Below are 20856 nucleotides of genomic sequence, written 5' to 3'. Positions count from 1 at the left end.
TTCTTCACTATCCGTCATTTTATTGACTAAGAAGGGTTTTTTTGTGTTGCAGATCAAGTTTCAAGGAAACAAAGATTAGGTAGACAATATTTTGGAACACTGTATCCTTCAACGTTGACTAAACCAAAAACTAATACATAGGATTCTCATCCTACTAAGTTCCGGCGGATATTAACCTTTCACCCACTCCAGACGTCTATTGGAGTTTTTACGGGAGAAAGGGGTCTGTGCAAAAAGCACAACTGAGTTACTCTAGTGTCTTGCGTTAGATTATCGCCTTACCAAACGTTGGGCGCCATGTAGTGTAGTTCCTATTTTCCCAATAGGCTCTGCGCTTTGGAATAACATAAACAGCAGTGTAGACGTAGGACTGAGGTCATCTTTCTCGAATGAACAGGGAGGAGTGAACTTCCCTGATTCGACAAGAAGGGATTCAGTTTCTGACAACCGCATAAACATGACAACTTTGCTCCCTCAGAATAAAGAGTGTATCTCTAGAGTTGTGTGAAAACAATAGACAGCTATTTCACTCAGTCAATCGTGCATGCTTAGTTTCACCAGAATGCAGAGAAATAGAGAGACAGGCGTTTTCAATAAAATGTGTTATTTTATTGAGCAGTCTTCTTTCTCATGCAAGAGAAATGAATTGCCACAATTGCAATACTTATTATAAAGTAAAGTGCGTACAGTAAAAGTAGTATTATGAAATAATACTGTAAAAGCATTGATATGGTTTCTTAGCCATATGATACTTTAAATTGGATAAAATATATACATACATAAAAACATTGACTAACAAACTCAACTGGTGCTTCTAAGATATGCCTACCCCGGTGTACCTGACCTAAGCCTAATACGTGTGAAGGAGTAAGTAAGTTGCAGTTTTAAGTTAAGTTAGGTTTTTTGCCAAGTATCGAAATAAAGAATTCTCTCTAAGGTTTTAATCAGCTCCGTACCTTGGTTATAGAATGAAGGAGGTCTTGTATCTCGCTTCTCAGGACTCGATCTCCCAGCAACCCACGAGGGTGACTTAGGAACACTGGAGCTGGATTTTCTCGGCTGGAGAAAAAGACAGCGTCTCTCTCAGTGCGTCGAAGGGAGGGGTGTTTTCCTTTGGCTCTGGCAAAAGCTGGGCTCTCGTACAAGTAGAACGTCGCTCTGCTCCCCACCACTGTGTGTTTGCTTAAGGCAACGTTGGTATATTTATACCTGAAAGGTGACGGGTTTGACGTAAGGTTGGACATAAGACGTCACTAAGAACTAACAGTTCTTTCTGGACTCCAGTAGTTCTTGTTCAAATCAAAACAAAAGCAGGGGGAATTCCCGGGCTGCTGGAGGCTTGGTTTGTGTAAAGAACGCATTGTGCTTTCTAGGAGTCTATGGAAGTAGCCTTGCCGTGCTTTGGACTGCATGGGCTATTACTAAATATGGATATGATTCTTATGCCTTTATAAGGATACTATTTATTATAACCACATAAGGGCATGAATCGGGAATATCGAATTAGGGTCCTAGATAGAAATACAACAAGTCAACATGTTTCGGCCCCTTATCGCCCTTAATTACTGGGTCACCTGGGTCTTCAGGACGTCTTCCTGTCCCAGTCTAATATAGTATACCCCATACCTTAGTTAGGTTGTTAACAGGGGTGAAGGTCTCTCTTGCCCATTAATAATGTGGAGGGAGTTCCGCCAACACGGTGACACAACTGTGAAGAACATTGTTAACATTCACAATTATGGACAACAAATTTAATTACCCACTATCCAATTGTGGTTTAGGTAAAAGAACAATCAAATAACAATGCCTTGCAAAGAGTTCCCTCCAAACCCTACATTGCCTAGAGACCCATTGGGCCATTCATTAAGCCATAATTATAGAAAAAATCATTCCATATATTAAAAAATATTCCATGTGCAGACATCATTCCAAAACAATGAATAAAGTATATTTGTCACCAAGGTGTATTCCGTAACATTTCCTCCTGCAACCTTTTCTAAGGTGGCATCAGGAGTATGATTTTCAATCTCCGTGAATATTATTCAATGCCACTTATGGCTCAGTAGGAGGATGTGAAAAAGGAATCTGTCAATGCACATGAAAAACTAGTCTGCCACCACAAAGGGAAGGAGTCAGTGATGGTTGATGCCTAAGCTGGATTCTGCCTGTTATTTTGCATACCTGTGTAGATACGTATCACCATTTCCAACACTACAATCATGTGGGACACAGCTTCATCCATAGACCTCAATTACAGCCACCCATGTTAGACAGACATGTCAGTTGGACATGGTCACACATATTGATAGTGCTATAGGCACATTAGAGTCAATCTGGTTTACATCACTGTGTGGCATTTAGTGTAACCTCTGGCACAAATTAAGGAGTGGCAGAGGAGGCATGTACATGTACAAGTGGACAGGCCTGAGTCAAAGGATATGTTATACTATGCAGATACCCAAATCTGGCAATTATCAACTGTACCTAGTGTGTCAGGGCCCATCCCCTCAGATTTGGTACACAGTGTCCACTGTCCACAAACATGAATCCAAATGTGGATTCAATCAATTCAAATGAGTAATCATAAATAGGAAATACATGGCAAGTACATACCCTCACACATTGCTACAGTGTAGCTAGGCCGGTGTGTAGAGTTGTGCAGATGTGTGTAACCAAATCAACTCTTGGCAACATGAATGCACAATGTGCATGCAAGACAGCACAACACGGTAGAGGGCCATAGTGTACAGTTTGAAATCCAGAGGTCAGGATCATAACTAATTCAAGACCAGACAAACATCATCTGCAGAGGAGCAGTGGTCTGAACACTGGCCATTTGGAATAAAGGCACCCCAGGACTTATGAGGAATGTGATCAGTAGTGGTATCGATATATCAAAACATTATCAGGATAGGTATCATTAAATATGATTGCAAATCACCTTGGCGGATGTGGACCTGAGCTCTACTTATACGATACCTGTGTAACTGTGTTGCAAAATGTGTCATGAGACAAAAAGGTCAGCCTTGTCATACAGTTGTTGTATGAGAGGCAACCACAGGGCAACTTGGACTCTAGATTTCCTGTAACAGAGATCCAATGTATCAATGTGGTATATGAAGGCAAATATTATCAAGTCGGATTGTCATTCAGATCACTCATGTAACCATCTAATTTAGAACATCATTAACGTTTCTCAATCTCATTGCAGAGTTTGTATCTACTCCTCATGACTAGCTGCCTGTCCTGTATGATGATCTGGATGAGGATGACAGGCTACCAAATTTCGATCAAGAGACCTTTCAGAAAATCCTGGACTCCTTTGGAACACCATCTCCGGTTGCGGGAAGGACCAATAGCTTTGCAGGGTCTCCAGTGGATCCAGCCATCAGCCAACAATCCCCACCTGCCCGTCAAAATCCATGTTTGGACTCCAAGGACCCCCAAGTTGAATTCCAACATCATGCTGTAGGAGTCCAGATGGAGATTGTAGATGTGGTGGGAGCGGGGCTGGGGGTGGAGACCATGGCAGCCACCATAGAGGCCTCAGTCCCAGTAAGGACATCTCTGCCGCTTTAAGAGACGCCTACCCTCCACTTTGTGAACTCAATCATTTCCTGGTGCCATGAGGCAGAGGCATGAACAACTGACCTACCAAAGTGGCATCAGTGAGGTTGCCAACCAGCTGGTGGCTATCCCTAACATTCCTGGAGTCCATGGAGTGGAAGAAGGACACATACCTCGCAACTATGGGTGCCCACCACCGCAACATTACTGCTGTGCTGCCAAACCAGCAGGTCCTTCTCATGCAGTGCTACCTCACTATTGGTACAGAGAAATGCTGCTGCAGACAGGGGCTCGACATCTTCAGCCCCTGATGTGTATGTGCTCCAGTTGTCTCTGGTACCTACAAAATCCCCCTCACAGGAAGCACCACACATATAAGAGGAGGAAGATGCGGATTTCCCATCTTTACAACGTAATCTGCCTGTTAGCATTACTCTGTGACAAATTGCCAGTTGCTCCTTTGCCCAGTGTTGATGACCATGCCAGTGTACCTCCAAATGGGTACTTTCCTCAAATTGGTGTCCCACCTTGTGATCTTACCTATTTGTGGATAGGCAATGTGGCTTTTTGACAATATGTTCATCCTCCTCCTCACTGAAATACTGATCTCTTCCACATATCCCATGCAGTGTATCCCCTATGGATTCTACATCAACCAATCAATCAAACTGTGTTTGTTAGGCTTGCCCTTTCACCTGTTAAGGTCTCAAGGCACTGAGGGGGGCTGCAGGTCCTGATGGGTAAGGAGGTTCAGTCAAAGGGCCAGGTCTTCAGATCCTTCCTTAAATGGGTCAGCAATGAGGATAGCCTGAGGTGGAGTGGCATGGTGTTCTAGGTTTTGACGGTGAGGTAGGACAAGATTTTTCCTAGGGTTCTGGTCTTGCAGATCCAAGGGACAGTGGCAAGGGCCAGTTTGGCGGAGCGAAGGTATCTGGTGGGTATGTGAAGTTGGAGGCGGTGGTTCAGGTATGTTTGGTCATCCAGCTCAAAATAAATTGGGGTTGCTTCCTAAAGAACTGTGCCTGTGATTATAAACAATTTTTCACATAGAAATAAATGCACTTAGTATAACATGTGTGTTATATCTCTGTTGGTGTCTGGAATAAGAGCAACATGGTGGATTTTGTGAGCCAAAGACACCAACTACTCAGCAAAGGTACATGTGTGTCATTGAGTCACGGACAAAGCTATACAGGCTTAGGGAAAAATATTTGGTGAACCCTATGTGTACCAAGACTAGCAACTAATTACACAAGGTCAGAAGAATAAAGTGCAACAACTAGCAAACTGTCAATGCTTGGAAATGAAGTCACATCACTGGTAATGGACACATCCATAGATACTAGCCTGCAAACAACACTGCTGTGGCAATAAGAGTATGCAAGGGGGAATGTGTAAGTGGCAGGAATCAGTGTGTGAGGCAAAACCTCTAGGAATACTCACAATTGTTAGGCATTATCATCCATTCAACACATGTAGCACTACTCCCATACACACAGCAACCATATGGAAAGTCCATTTTAGGCCTAGGTGTCCATTCTCAGCAAGAGTGACTCTTACATTTTACAATAATGTTTGAGGATACCCTAAGGGGATCAATTGCAAACAGGACTGGACCATTTCCAGAGATGTTACACTTAGTAACACATGTAAACAGACTTTGCATGGAAACAACACTGCATGTGTCTCACACCACATAACTAGATATGTCAGCTCCTATACAGTTGATCACAAAGCATTTGTGAATGTAGAAAACAATCTTTATTTGTGGCTTAATCTAATTTGTCAATCCTAAATCTACCTACACTAACTTATATAACCCATCCTAAATACAATAAAACATATATAACCTAACAACAAACTAACTACCTAACCATATCTTACTCCATCCTACGCATATACCACAATACACATTTGAAGCATCAACCCCGACTCTCCTTAAAACACATTTGCACAACATAACTACAAGAACTACTCGTTTAAACAAACCAACTATACATTAAAATCTAAACAGATATATATATTTTTGTGTGCCACTCGGACTTGGGATGCATCACTGCAAGTTACCTTAGCTGGGTGAACCTTGCATTTTGTAACTGTTTCTGGACAAATGTTTTATATTCTGACTCTTTGTGTTGTGTTTACTAGAACTGTACTTGTAGGAGGGTCCCCATTGTTTGTATCTGAGTGCAACACACCAACATGGTAGGATACATCCCTGCTTTTTCCAATTGCATCTTTGCCTAGTGGGGTAAGTGGGGCCACAATGGTACTAGGTATGTGCTCTTACACTGGCAAACTTGATTACTTAGCATTTACATGTGTGATGTGAGAGGTTCTAATGGGGAAATATGCACATGTAGAACTTGAGGTAGCATAGGTAGACTGTAGCGGTTGGACTGTGTTCCCAATCACATACTACATGCCTCACTTCACAGTCATCAGACTAAAATAAACTCTGCGATGCTCCACACATATGAGACTGTACAAATGGCTAGCTGTATGACACATGCACAATCATTGCACATTTTTTTCTTTAGCACGCCATTTTGATTGCGGTTGGATGTCTCACAGTCATTACACTGCAACAGAACACAACTTAACTTATTCAAACTGTCCCACACTGCTACTTTTGTTTAGTATCTGTCTAACCAATGGACCAGCGTGGCACAGGTTGGTGGTATGCACATCTTTTTTTCTTTACAAAATGTTGTCCCATGCTGTTTGTTACACATTGCTGCATACCTTTGCTGTGTGCCAATTATTAGCATGTGTGATGCAAGTGATTTGATGTTTACAATAACTATGGTGTAAGATTGCTTAAACAATGGTAGTGTTTACACAATATGTATTTTTATAAAGATTAAAAAAAATAATGGCGCCTATATATTTGTCATGCCTAGATGTGGCTCATGCAACTGCAAAGAAATGTTGCACAATTGGGTCTCTCAGCCTTGTCCCAACAAGTGAAGGTACATGTTGCACTTGGTCCTCATCTTCCTCATCACCATCGTCCGGGACATCATGGTCCTCATTTCCCTTGCCCCAGGGAACATTGGTCCACTCAGATACGTTGTGCAGAATGAAGCACACAAGGAAGTTTTTACATGCCATAGGTGGAAAATACAACAATCTCCCTCATGACATATTGAGACACCGAAAGCATGACTTCAGGACTCAAAAAGGCCACTCCAGTATGGACTGGGTCCTGCTAAGTGCCTTGTTGTACCTCCGTTGGGCATCCATTTGGGATGTGCATTTGGGGTCAAGACCCACAGTTGTAGACCATATCCTTGGTCAGCTGAAAAGACAGTCAATGGTCATGATGGTCAATGTGCCCACATTCATGTGCATGTCCTGACATTATTTGGCACATACTCACTTTAATTTTTGGTATGAATTACTGACACTGTACTACACATACAAGTTTAGTCGCCTGTGTGATACACTTACAATATTTAATACTTTGGCTTACCAATGCCATGAACATGGTGAATCTTTCCAAGTATGGAAATTCAGTTAGCTATTGAGGAGACACTTCTCTCACACTACTCTAGTATGTTTGGGTCAAATGTTTGCATTTCTGAAACAATACATGTCGGATTTTACTAAATTTAGGCAGGGCAAATGATATCGTCTCATTCATTCATACATATTTAGATGTGACAGTAGTAGTCACTGTTGTTCATTGGCTACTGCCATTGAGAGATTAGTGAGTGAATGTCAATGTGGGACATGATATCCTACACATGGTAGTGGCCTGTGCCCATTGTGTTGACAATACACACGGGGAGAGATTTTTGAGAGTCTTGTGCTGTACAATGCAACTGGTAAACTCTCAGTACTGCACTACCTCACTGTATGAGGACAATGCAGGATGTATTTTTCAGAGTGATGCAGTGTCTTGGGTGTTGTACTTTGCACTGGCATACAATAGGCAACATTGCAACTAGACTGGCACCTTATATGTCTGATGGATGTGTGACTAAGTATCCTATACTGTGTGCATGACGGTCTACCTTGCTGCACAGTCAGTACCCTTGGATCACTGATAGAGTAGGTTTGTGTGTCACATTTTATGGCAGGTGTGTATTTGTGATGACTATTGTATTTTTTCATGGTAAACATGATCTGGGGAGGGCTAAATGTGGGTAACATTTTTAATTTTTCATTTTCACATGTATTCGATGCAACATGCCTCATGACCATGTGCGTTACCTGTCGAGACCCCTCAAAACAGTATTGTGACACATAGGGTTGCATTGCTCAGAATCTTTCCACCATTTAGAAACACACAAAGAGCCGTATTTACAGGCTGTTGCCACAGGCTACCACAGGGAGTCACTTTGTTGCATTGCACTGCCCTGGGCCAAATGAAAAGGTCAGGAATTTGACATATTCATGACATACAGCGCATTGATGTTACTCCTGCATGTGCAAGATCACAGACTTGTGACTAGTGCCAAAACATGCACCTTGCATCATGTTGCAGGTGTGTCTGTCTTGGCAACTGGATTCTAGACCTGGGCAGTAAATTTCACTCCGTTTGCAGAGTTTGCAGAGTGTTCTGCACTCTGAGGAGCTCACGGAGTGCAGAAAACTCTGCTTCGCGATGTGCAGCGGAGTTTTTTCCCCACTTGCAATCGCAAACAGTAAGTTTGCGAGCGCGAGCTGCCACTTGGGTAGAATTTTTAACCGAGCGGCAGGAATACCAGCACAAACTGCAGTTCCCACTGCACTCTGCCACTCGTGGAACTTCACTGAGTTTTTTTGTAACTTCGTGGAGTTCAAAACGCCCAGGCCTGGTGGATTCTCAGTAGTGGCAAATATACATCTGCCACTGACAATAAGGCCACTAACACAGTCTAGGGCTTAGAATAGGTCTTCAAAAATTATTTCCATGCTCAACCTGTGGTAGCTTGGCTGCGAACAGGCAGGCTTAACTTGAGAGACAGGATTGTAAAGCATTTCAAAACACCAATTCAGAAAATAATTAAGACACAGAAGACAATAAAAACCCACCACTGATTTATAAAAATAGGAAATATTTTTATCTCTAAAATGACAACAAAACAAACAATATGTACGTTAGGGAACCAGAGATATGAAGTTTTAAAGATTAAACACTTTGTAGTGCTTAGAAACCAATAGTGTCACTTCTGGACATTTGGTCGCCTCTGACCGGGACAAAGTCAAAGTTTGATATCGACTGTGATGGAGTCCTGGTTGGATACACTAAGTGGGATACCCCAGTCAAGATTTCACCATCACACTTAAAAACTTTTCTGGAGGATTTCTCACCATACATCATGCAGTCTTTTCCAGCAGGCCAGAATTGATGAGTGTTCACAGGATTGACTTTCTTTGATGGTCCTGGTCACCCTCTGAAGCTTTTTCATAGAAGTTCACCAAACTTTTGGAACTTCATCCTAAAGTTCCTCTTGAGGGTACCCAGTGTCCAAAACACAATCCAAGGGTCTGGAACCTGCAAGATAGTCCTTGAAAGGTTGGTACGACAATTTCCACAATGCATCTGGACAACACCCTTAAAAGTCCACCAGAACCACTCCAGGCAGGGGACTTTGGTGGGGTTGATGCAAGTGAGCTATGTTAACCTGTAGCTTGCAGGGAGTCCACTCTTTATTCCTCATGAAACAAGGTCCTTACAAAGGGCTGTAGTTACAGATAATGCAGCAGGCACAGTCAGTCAGAATGCAGGACCTGATGGTGCAAATCAAGCTTCCAGCTTGGCAATCCTTCTTCTTGGTTTGGTTTCAACCAGCAGAGCTGAGAGGCAGTGCCCCTCTCAGACACCTATTCGGTGTTATCAGGAGCGTAAATGAAACAGATTTCTTCTGCCTGATTCACATACATTTGAAGACCCTTGTTTAAGATCTCTCCCAACTGCTCTTGCATTTATATGCAGCAGAACACTCTCCTCCCAGAATGGCTCTTTCACCCCAGGGGCTACTTATAACCTCATCAAAGCAGCCTGGCTAATTCATTTAACTCTGACCAATCAGGGCAGATCATTGTAATGCTGCATTTTGGCTTACAGGCAAGACAGTCTTATGACTTCTTGTATGTACATTTTAGGATACATTCAACAAAAGCATATTGTTGTATTTATCAATACCATTCTAGTAAGTCCTTGAATTATATTTTACTGTGTTTCCTGGTGGTGATTATGAATTAATAATTTCTTGCCATGTTAGCCTATGTGGCTGGGGATCTGCAATTGGGAAAATGAACAGGGAAATTTCTCCAGCACTAGGACTTATATAACATATTTTATAAGGACCCTGCCTATATCTACAGGACCCCCCACCCCTGGCGTCCAAACTGCCATGCCCTGTTATATACTAGGGACTTAAAGGTACTTTTGATTCTGCTGTCCTATTATGTACTAGAGCCTTTTAGGGGAGGTCATGCCAATCATAGGGGTACCCCAACCAATAATGTACCCTAGTGTATGGACCCGACCCCTGGCGTCCAAACTGCCATGCCATGTTATATACTAGGGACTTAAAGGTAGTTTTGATTCCGCTGTCCTATTATGTACTAGAGCCTTTTAGGGGAGGTCATGCCAATCATAGGGGTACCCCAACCAATAATTTACCCTAATGTATGGACATATTCTCACTGTATTCTAAGCGTGTTTTCAGTTTAGCACTGGCCCTGGGCCTGGTTAAGCAGACCGCAGGGACAGTCAGAGTCAGTTACCACCAGGTCCAGCCAGCAAAAAATGAGGGCTCCCAGGGCATGAAGACGACTTTGTACCAGTCTGTGTGTGGGCTCAATTGTTTTTACACAGTAAGGGACACCTTCCTGCACATAAACAAACAATGGAGCCATCATCCCTCTTTGTAGGTGTGCTGCTAAATGCACCACACATAGGTTTAAATAACATGAAAAAGTGGAGTCATTTCTCCTTGTTACACATCCCCTAAGGGGTACAAATTTTTGACACGTTTCCTGTTATCCAGATCTGTATAATTCTGTGAATGTGTCAAAAACATTGGTGTTGTATGGGGAAACCCGTAAGACCCATGGAACACATCCTTGATGTAGAGTTAGGCAACACAGCATATTGCACTGTCTTCCCTTAGTCCATATCTATGAGGCCATGCAAGGGCACAGGGTGACTATGCATTGCTTTATAGAGATGAGTGAGAGAACTGCTCCACCAGAGCATCATTTAGATGTATGCTCCAGCAGCACGGACCTCTTGTACATGAGGTCCACAGTGGCTTAACACGTCTTAACATTTGTGACTTGGAGGGTTTTATTGCACATGTGCAATGTAGTATGGTGCAAGCATGAGACCCACATCTGCTACATGTAAATGTGCTGGACTTGTAAAGCGCACAGCTGCCCGTAAGCGTCCCGGCGCTTGCTTAGGGAACCCGTCCTGGTATTCCCCTGTGAGAAACCACAGCAGGGTGTCCACAAGGTGAAAGCCAGGCATCCCGCCGCGAGGGGCCGTAGTGGAGATTAAGCAAGCTATTGCCCAGAGTCGCAGAGTGTGACCCCATGAGTTGAGTAGGCACCAGAGCGAGAATTTTCGAGTCCGTGGAATTTTGAGCCCGAGACCCGCCGAGGCGGGGAATCGAACCCTGGTCCACGGTCGATCTCAGCTTCCGGGTCTGCCGCCTCTAACCACTAAGCCACACTTCTCCACTACATATGCACTGTATGTTTCACCCAAAACAAATTTGGCTATTTCATCCTACATAATTTACTGTCGGTCATGTGCTTGGGATGTACTTACCAACCAGTAGGCCATTCCTGGATGTCCCATTCTGGACGCGCTTGTTTATGATAGAATGTCTGAAGATGTGTGCATCAGGAGCACTGCCAGGGTACTTTGCAAGCACATTGATCAACATCCTCAGATGGTCCACTATTGTCTGCACATTGATTGAATATATGTGGTTCCTATTGCAGTACAGGTAGAATGTAGTGCAGTCCATTTCCCCCAACATATGTGAGAATCCAGCAATGGCATAGAAGCCTTGCTTATTTTCCAGTTGTTTCTGCTATGTATTAGGGAACATGAGATACTGGGGTGTTAGGCTTATGATGGCATCCAGCACAGAGGGTAGGAATGAAGAAAAGGATGGCTGAAATAATACAGCCACTCTGGGGTGTGGTGGGTTGGAATTAACTAGACACCACGATGTGTAGTACTGCCAGCAGCTTGGCCTGCAGAGAGATGCACCGCTAGGATATTGTCTGCTGCCTTGGGGCAATCTGGTGCAGGATCAGGACAATTGACTACCTCCTGAGCCTGTAATGGGTGATGATCTCCTCCAAACCTAGGTAAATGAGGGAAATCTTCTGCAGGCATGTCTTCCCCCTTCTCCTGTGCTGCCTCCTTGGTGAGAGTGGAGGTGGTGGTGGCCATCATCATTGTCTTTGTCTTGCTCTGAGGTGCAGTATAAGTATTTCCATGGTGTAGCTGAACTTGCCAAAGTGCTCTGGGTATATTCTGCTTATGATCCAATTGAGGTGCCAATTTTACACCTAGTTAGCCGATGCGCAAGGATTTAGATGCATTTTCAATCCTGTCCTTCATTTGACCAATGATGTGTTACTTTCCCAAATACTTGTGAATATGGATGCGTCGCCTATGCGTTGGATCTTACGGGGGAATGCCTACTTCCATATAATTAACGTAACCTGACACAGCAGGTTGTGGTGCAGAAAAAAAAACTATGCAGGACTGAGAAAATTGACGTTTTGAGCCTAATGTGTCACTTTGTAAATAAGGAGCAAGGAGTGTGCAGCAGCTGCATCAAAAAAGTGATGCAGCACAAGCTCCTTGTAAATATATCCTCTGCTTCTGGGAATGCTCACATCTGGGTATGCTCATGCATGTTTAGGTCTTCCAAATAACATATCAGGGTCGGAAAAATACTATGTCTGTAAAAGTTAAGTATGTAAAACAAAATAACTAAAAAAACACGGTGCAATGTAGTGGGCTTCATCAAAGTGTGGTCATACAAGCGTAGAGGTCAACAGTGGCAACTGGATGTCCTGCTACTTTCTTGGCTTAGTCACAAGCATATCATCATGCAAAGCCTATTTATTCGTTTTTTTACTTTAGTGTCTTGTCACTTTGTGACTCTGCAAAATGAAATAACACCTCCTACATTCAGAAAACATTTAGCTAAGATGACCCTGTCTTTCATTGCCTACTAGCACAACCTATACAATTACTCAGAGCTTCAATAAAAAGGTTAATTTGTTTACAAGCATTTCAACATTATCTTCTGCATGATGTCCTTTGCCGGCCATTATGGGCCTTAATTATCTTACTAGAATAACCTGAGGCAGTGATTTTATCCGAACTAACTTGGATGCCTGAGATTGCAGCTCTTAATGTGCTCCTCAACTAGAGGTGAGAAAAGTCAGGTTAACTCATTTACTTTGATTTCTTATAAGCAATATAAAATGTATGGGATAGCCTGACCCCAAAGTTGTTGGCTCAATTATCTTGATTTCACATAAAGTTAACAGTCTTATTATAGCTATGCAAGGCAGGCAGGCGTCTTTAAAGACACCCTAACATATTATAATTGATAGACATGTACATCCTATAAATAAGACAGACCACTGTTTCATTCCTCCCGCCTTTCTTTTCTACTAACCTCATAAAAAGACAAGCCTCTTGTTATTCGTGTACATAGAAGTCCGTCCCTACAATGGTAACCTCCACAGCATTGGGATGCTCCCTGGTAGCCATGCGCTATATAAAAATCTTTCCATTCCATTCCTACAAAGAAATGAAACAGAAAGAAATTGCTAGGAAAAAAGTACTGTTATAATATTTACCAGCTATTTCCTCACTAACTTGTAGTTCAAATTATAGAAAAGTATTCTCTCCAATGATTTGAATGTACTACAAAACGGTAAACAGACAAAATATCGACTACAAAATATCGAATGGACATAATATTGAGTACAAAATATAGGCTGGACAGAATATGGAATGGACAGAATATACTTAAAGATGTGAGGCTAGAGGATCTCTGGTCTCATCCCTTCCCAGGCACACACGAGGTAGTCTTTCGTTGGATCAAGAAAAGACTTTCATACAATGTATCTTGTTTTATATTTATTAATTTTGCTTGAAGATTGAGGTCATAATTTACAGCATTAATTCATGTGTCTTCAAATGTCTTTATCAACAATCATTAATTCAGGCACTGTCTTTCAAACGTGTCCAATGCATTTCGGGCATATCAAACCTGCCCTTCATCAGGGAATTGACACTGTTAGGTCTCGCCTGCAGTCAGCTTTGGGTGTCTGCTGTCAAAGACCTTCTGAAGGTCTTTGACAGCAGACATTGCCTGAATTAATGATTGTTGATAAAGACATTTGAAGACACATGAATTAATGCTGTAAATTACTACCTCAATCTTCAAGCAAAATTAATAAATATAAAACAAGATACATTGTATGAAAGTCTTTTCTTGATCCAACGAAAGACTACCTCGTGTGTGCCTGGGAAGCGATGAGACCAGAGATCCTCTAGCCTCACATCTTTAAGCATTTGAATAACGTCGTTGGGCCCTCGACGTTTCCTTTCAGAGCACCACAAAAATTTCTGTAACTATCACTCAACAGATAAACATGTAATTCTCAACAGAACAAGCTGTGCATCCGTCCGATACAATTACATGGACAGAATATAGACATCAAAAATATCGTTTTGAAGGTAAGTAATGTAATATCGAATTTTAAAATATAGATAGTCAAAATATCGAAGTACATAATATAGGGTATTAAAAATATTGAACATTTAATAATATCACATTTTTTATAGTGTATTTTATGTGTTTAAAGTGTTTTTTTATGTTATAATATAATTTAATTAATGAATTTAATGTTATTTAAATTGTACCTAATTTAATTCTGCAGCGGGTTGTGGGTTTATAGGGGAATAGGGGGGGAAGTAATTTAATTATAATTAATTAAATATGTAAATGTATTTATTGGTATTTGTTTATAATTATTTGTTAATTAATTTTTATTTTGTAATTAGTTACTTTTTATTTGCCAATTAATTTTCTTTAATTGAATAATTGATAATTATGTTAATGTAAGTAATTTAATTTATGTAGCGGGTTGTGGGTTTATAGGGGAGTAGGGTGGGAAGTAATTTAATTATAATTAATTAAATATGTAAATGTATTTATTAGTATTTGTTTATAATTAATTGTTAATTAATTTACATTTTGTAATTAATTACATTTTAATTGACAATTAATTTTATTTAATTGATTAATTGATAATTATGTTAATTTAACTAATTTATTTTCTGTTGTGGGTTTATAGGGGAATAGTTGGGAAGTAATTGTATTATAACTAATTACATATGTGGGTATTTATTAGATTTTAATTGTTAAGTAAGTTTTTAATTACAAATTAATTACTTGTTAATTTGTAATTAATTAGTATTACTAGATAACTAATTATAATGATTAAAATAAATTAGTATTTGTAATTAATTAATTTTTATAATATATTACATTGGTAATTACTTGTAATTATTTTTTATAGATATTAATATATATATATATATATTTTTAAATAATATATGAAGTATCTACTTTCCCTACTGTTGCACTCTTTGGAGTGGGAATAGTAATGTTTACCCCTACGCTATCCAACGCTTTCCCTACTTTTGCACTCTCTGGAGAGGGAATAGTAATTTTTACCCCTACGCTATCCAACGCTTTCCCTACTGTTGCACTCTCTGAAGTGGGAATAGTAATTTTTACCCCTACGCTATCCAATGCTTTCCCTACTGTTGCACTCTCTGGAGTGGGAATAGTAATTTTTACCCCTAAGCTATCCAATGCTTTCCCCTACTGTTGCACTCTCTGGAGTGGGAATAGTAATTTTTACCCCTACGCTATCCAACGCTTTCCCTACTGTTGCACTCTCTGGAGTGGGAATAGTAATTTTTACCTCTATGCTATCCAACGCCTTATCTACTGTTGCACTCTCTGGAGTGGGAGTAGTAATTTTACACTTCCGCTATCCTACAGTAATAATATTGGATATTTTTTAATTATATGATGTTACTATAAATATATGTTTTAACAAATATGATTGTAAAAATTTTTTTTTATTACTTTAATTAATTATTTAATTATTATAAGGTAATTTAAGTATTTTTAAGTATATTTTAGTACATAATTTTTAATATTAATTTAATTTAACATTGTTTTTAATAAAGTCGATATTTTTACAAACTATATTTTTGTAAACAATATTTTTCTTGAGCGAGGACCAGGTTGCCGCGCTAGTTGTCGCGAGGCAGGGCTGGTCACGCGGCGCGGAAGCGCATATATTGAGCAGAATAGCGCGCTCGGGTAAGACCTAGGGATATTATCGCTCCTGAGGCGGAAGCCGGGAGCTAGTTTATGAATTGCTGTTTTTAAAAATTGTGGCTGCTTTTAAAAATTGTATTGCTGTGATTTAAAACTTGCACATCGATTTTGCTAATTTGCACTTTACACTCAGACCCCTTCTTGAGGCTATTTGCATTGACCTACCTCGTGCCTCACTCGCTCAGGGACTCTCAGCTCCCACTGAGCCGAGTTGGGCATTGTGTCCACGAGACCTACAGGGGCCGATTCAATTTAGCGGCCATCTTGAGCGAGGACGAGGTTGCCGCGCTAGTTGTCGCGAGGCAGGGCTGGTCACGCGGTGCGAAAGCGCATATATTGAGCAGAATAGCGCGCTCGAGTAAGACCTAGGGATATTATCGCTCCTGAGGCGGAAGCCGGGAGCTAGTTTTTGAATTGCTGTTTTTAAAAATTGTGCCTGCTTTTAAAAATTGTATTGCTGTGATTTAAAACTTGCACATCGATTTTGCTAATTTGCACTTTACACTCAGACCCCTTCTTGAGGCTATTTGCATTGACCTACCTCGCGCCTCGCTCGCTCAGGGACTCTCAGCTCCCACTGAGCCGAGTTGGGCATTGTGTCCACGAGACCTACAGGGGCCGATTCAATTTAGCGGCCACCTTGAGCGAGGACGAGGTTGCCGCGCTAGTTGTCGCAAGGCAGGGCTGGTCACGCGGCGCGGATGCGCATATATTGAAACGGTTATTCTACGCGCTAGCGTACGCGTTTGCGGACGTGCCCTACCGCGCCAAAGGAGCGCCTAAGGAGAGCCCGTCTGTGCCCGTCCGTGCCAGGACGAGCTAGGACGTGGCTAGTGGGTAAGACCCATGGATCCTCCCCCTCATCCTAGCGTCAGTTACAGTGGAGATTTGCTCAGAGCATTTAGAGGAAGGGCTAAGGGTATCTGCCCTGGGGAGACACTCTTAGAGGAGGTAGCGGTCCCATGTCCCTACTGCAAGCCTATAAACCCCAGGAGCTGCAATTTAGATAGCTTTTCACTTGCTCTGATTAACTGTCGCTCTCTTCCGAGGCATACCACTGAAATCAACTTGCTCCTAGAGGAACGAGATTTTGACGTTCTATTTTTAACTGAGACATGGCTGAATGATGACTCAGACCCTCATATAGTGCAAGCTCTACCACCTAAGTATTCCATCGCCAGACAGGATCGCATGTCCGGTCGAGGAGGAGGTGTGGCGATCATTTATAAAAACAATCTCAGATGTAGAACCTCGGATAGTCCACTTATGGACTGTGAGAGTATTGGCTTCTCTATAACCTTTTTGATCACCTGCACCTTTTCTGGGATCCTGGTTTATAGACCCCCAGGCGATTCTCATGATTTCTGCAACAATCTTTTAGATAAGATCTCTCTTTCCATCAGTAGTACCCGTAATTTTACCATCTTGGGCGACCTTAATATTCACCTGGATGAAGTCAATGCCGTGTCATCGCAATGTCTGTTGGATACCCTGAGAGTGGAGCACCTGGAACAAATTGTGGCCAGTCCCACTCATATAGGTGGGCATCTATTAGACCACTTTTTTACTAATCTTGGAAACATAGTGTGTGGTCAGCCTAGTTTTGTACCATGGTCAGACCATGCACTACTGTCCTTTATGTGGTCCCCAGTAACACAGATCCACAAGGCTTCCATTCTAAAGAAGGTTAGTCGACTATGGTCTAGACTACCAGCTGAAAACTGGGAGGCAGCCCTGAAAAGTTGCCCGCCCGCCCCCCATGAGGACCCGGTTTTAGCCAATGAAGCCTTTGATCAGTGGATCAACTCCACACTAGATCCTATTCTGCCAAAAAAAGATCTACTGCACAGAGAGGGTCCCAACAAACAACCTTGGTACACCAGGGAACTTAAGGAACACAAACAACTGTGTAAACGTGCGGAAAGGAAGTGGAGAAAGAACTACGCAGTTGCCGCGAAAAATGAATACAGGTCATCTCTGAGATCCTACAAAAACCTATTAAAAACCACACAAGCTGCTTACTATCAGAGCAAAATTGCGGAAGCAGCTAACGCCCCCAGGGAAATTTTTAAAATCTTTCAATCCCTGGCAACCACACCCAGGACTATTAGTCCTGTTCTGAACCCACAGAAACACTGTGAGGAGTTAGCTGTCTTTTTCGCATCCAAGGTGTCTAATATCTATTCCGGCTTTGCACCAGTGACAGATTCCCCAGATAATTGGGAGAGCGGAAAAAAGGGTGACCTGGAAGCAGACCCTAACCCATCTGCAGGTCTCAAAGTCTTCCCGCCATTGGATCTGGCTTGAGTGGATAGTCTCCTTGGCAATCTTAAATCTGGCTCCCCGTTAGATGCTGCGCCCCCGGCAGTTCTTAAACAGGTATCAGGGACAGTATGCCCTGTGATAATGCAGGTCATCAATGCGTCTCTGGCCTCCGGTGTTGTGCCCCCCAATTGGAAGAAGGCTAAGGTCAGAGCCCTGCTAAAGAAACCTAGCTTGGATCCTGAAGACCTGGCCAACTACAGGCCCATTTCTCTACTACCGACCATCAGCAAAATAGCTGAAAAACATGTCAATCGGGTTCTCTCTTCCTTTATTGAATCCACGGATGGATTACACTCCACCCAGACAGGGTTCAGAGCAAAACAAGGAACAGAGACAGCCCTGGTGGCGGTAGTGGAGGCAGTTAGGGGTATTGTGGATGCAGGAGGCTGTGCTGCGGTGGTCCTGTTGGACCTCAGCGCAGGCTTCGATACAGTAAACCACTCTCTCTTGCTGCATCGGCTGCATCTTACAGGGGTCTCTGGAGTGGCCATCAAATGGTTTCATTCTTTTCTATCAGAAAGAAGCTTCTCCGTCTTTGAGGGAGAGGTGTCATCCAGCCAGCTGCAACTGAATCACGGCGTTCCCCAGGGATCATCCCTCAGCCCCACTCTGTTTAATATCTACATGAGACCTTTGGCTGAGGTGGTTCTCCCCTGGGGAATCCAACTTGTTACCTACGCCGATGACACGCAGCTGGTTGTATCCTTGGTGAGGAACGATGCCTTAAATCAGGGGATCAACAATCTGACCCCGTGTCTCACCAAGGTTCTGGAATGGATGACCTCCTCCTTTTTGAAGCTAAATGGGGCCAAAACGGACATTATGCTTCTGGGTTACAAAGCCCCAATTAACCTGGACCCTTGGTGGCCTCACTGCCTAGGACCCGCCCCAGCACCTAAGACCCATATAAAAAGCCTGGGGATCTGGCTAGATTCCTCCCTTGGTTTTTACTATCAGGCTAAAAAGGTAGCCGCAACCTGCTATGGGCTGCTGAGAGTCTTAAAAAAAGTGCTAGAACTCTTGCCATTCGAAGCCAGACGATTGCTGGTCCAGTCGCTGATTATGTCGCGGCTGGATTATGCAAATGCCGTCTATATGGGGGCTCCAGTCGGCACCATAAAAATTCTGCAATCTGTGCAGAATTGCGCTGCTCGGCTGCTCATGAAAGTCCCCAAAAGATGCTCAGCGAAAGCCGCACTTCAATCCCTCCACTGGCTACCCATCAAGGGAAGGATTATTTTCAAAACCCTGTGCTTGGCGCATAAGTCCATCCATGGTGCTGGCCCGCCTATTCTGGATCCCCTCTTTCGTCGCCATCAATCAGTGAGATCCTTGAGATCCAACCAGCGGAACTTGATGGTAGTCCCCAGGATAAAGCTGGCCCGGATGGGTGGCCGCTGGCTCTCTGTGCACGCAGCTAAAGAATGGAACGCACTCCCAGATGACATCAGGCACGAGTCTAACCACCTCGCTTTCAGGAAGCGTTTAAAGACACACTTGTTCCAATAGTGTCTTCCTTGTCCCTTGGTCTTACAGTGCTGGGATGCTCAAGAGTAGCCATGCGCTATAGAAGAGGGTATTCATTCATTCATTCATTTTTATTCAATATTTTTGTACTTACCTGTTTGTAGATACAAAGTCTGTATTCTGTCTGTCGATATTTTGACGCCAATGTTTTTGGTAGTCGATATTATGTCCCTCGATATTATGTCAGTGATACCTAAAAAACACGAGTGACCTTGGGTTTTGAAAGTTGTTATGAAGCAGACATAAAACACACAGACCCTGGAAAAAAACATCAAACAAAAAGCTAATGAACAAGGAACAGCATAAAGACAGCCATAAGCTACATCACAAAATTACCTTTCTAGCTAAGCAAACATTTTTGCATGCACATTGAAAGCTACAAAACAGATCTAAAGTGCTATTTAAAATAGTTCAGCTTCTCAAACACGTCCGAGGAATTCTCTGACATGTTTTTTTCAGAATTTTTCTGAGATATTTTATAATGGGGTAGGGAGGGGCTTATTAAGAACATCCTTAAGCTGCCTACAATGCTACATTACATGTATTTTCCTTATCTCTTTTTGTGTCTTTCCCCTTAACCCCTTCGCTGCGGGGGTTATTCCACCACTGTGCTGGGGGGGGGGAGGGGGCGCGCACAGCGCCCGCAAGCTCCTGTGCTCATGATGAGCTCAGCTCGTCACAGGTGCATTGGCTCCGTGGAACGTTCAGCACAGCGAGGGAATTCTCCCTGCACCTGAGCGTTCCACGGGCCATGGCGAGCTGAACTCGTCATGAGCACCGGAGCGCCGTGGCTCATGACGAGCCCAGCTCATCATGAGCATGCAAGAGGTTAATTCTCTTGTATACTGTTGACTCTGGCACCTGCCATGAAGTTAGTTGTGATTCCACTTAGAATTGGAATCCATTTCATTCTGCTCTTGCCTTTACACTGAGCAGTACTGTGCCTTGTGGATTAAACATCTTGAAACTTCATCTGGATTTCCTGCCTCTTTCTGTTTGAAATTTTACACTGGCGACGAGTTAAAAGTGTACC

This window comes from Lissotriton vulgaris, chromosome 1_1, assembly GCF_964263255.1.
Source record: "Lissotriton vulgaris chromosome 1_1, aLisVul1.2, whole genome shotgun sequence".
NCBI lineage: Eukaryota > Metazoa > Chordata > Amphibia > Caudata > Salamandridae > Lissotriton > Lissotriton vulgaris.
The sequence above is the reverse complement of the archived record's forward strand: the minus strand, read 5'-3'. Positions refer to the sequence as shown.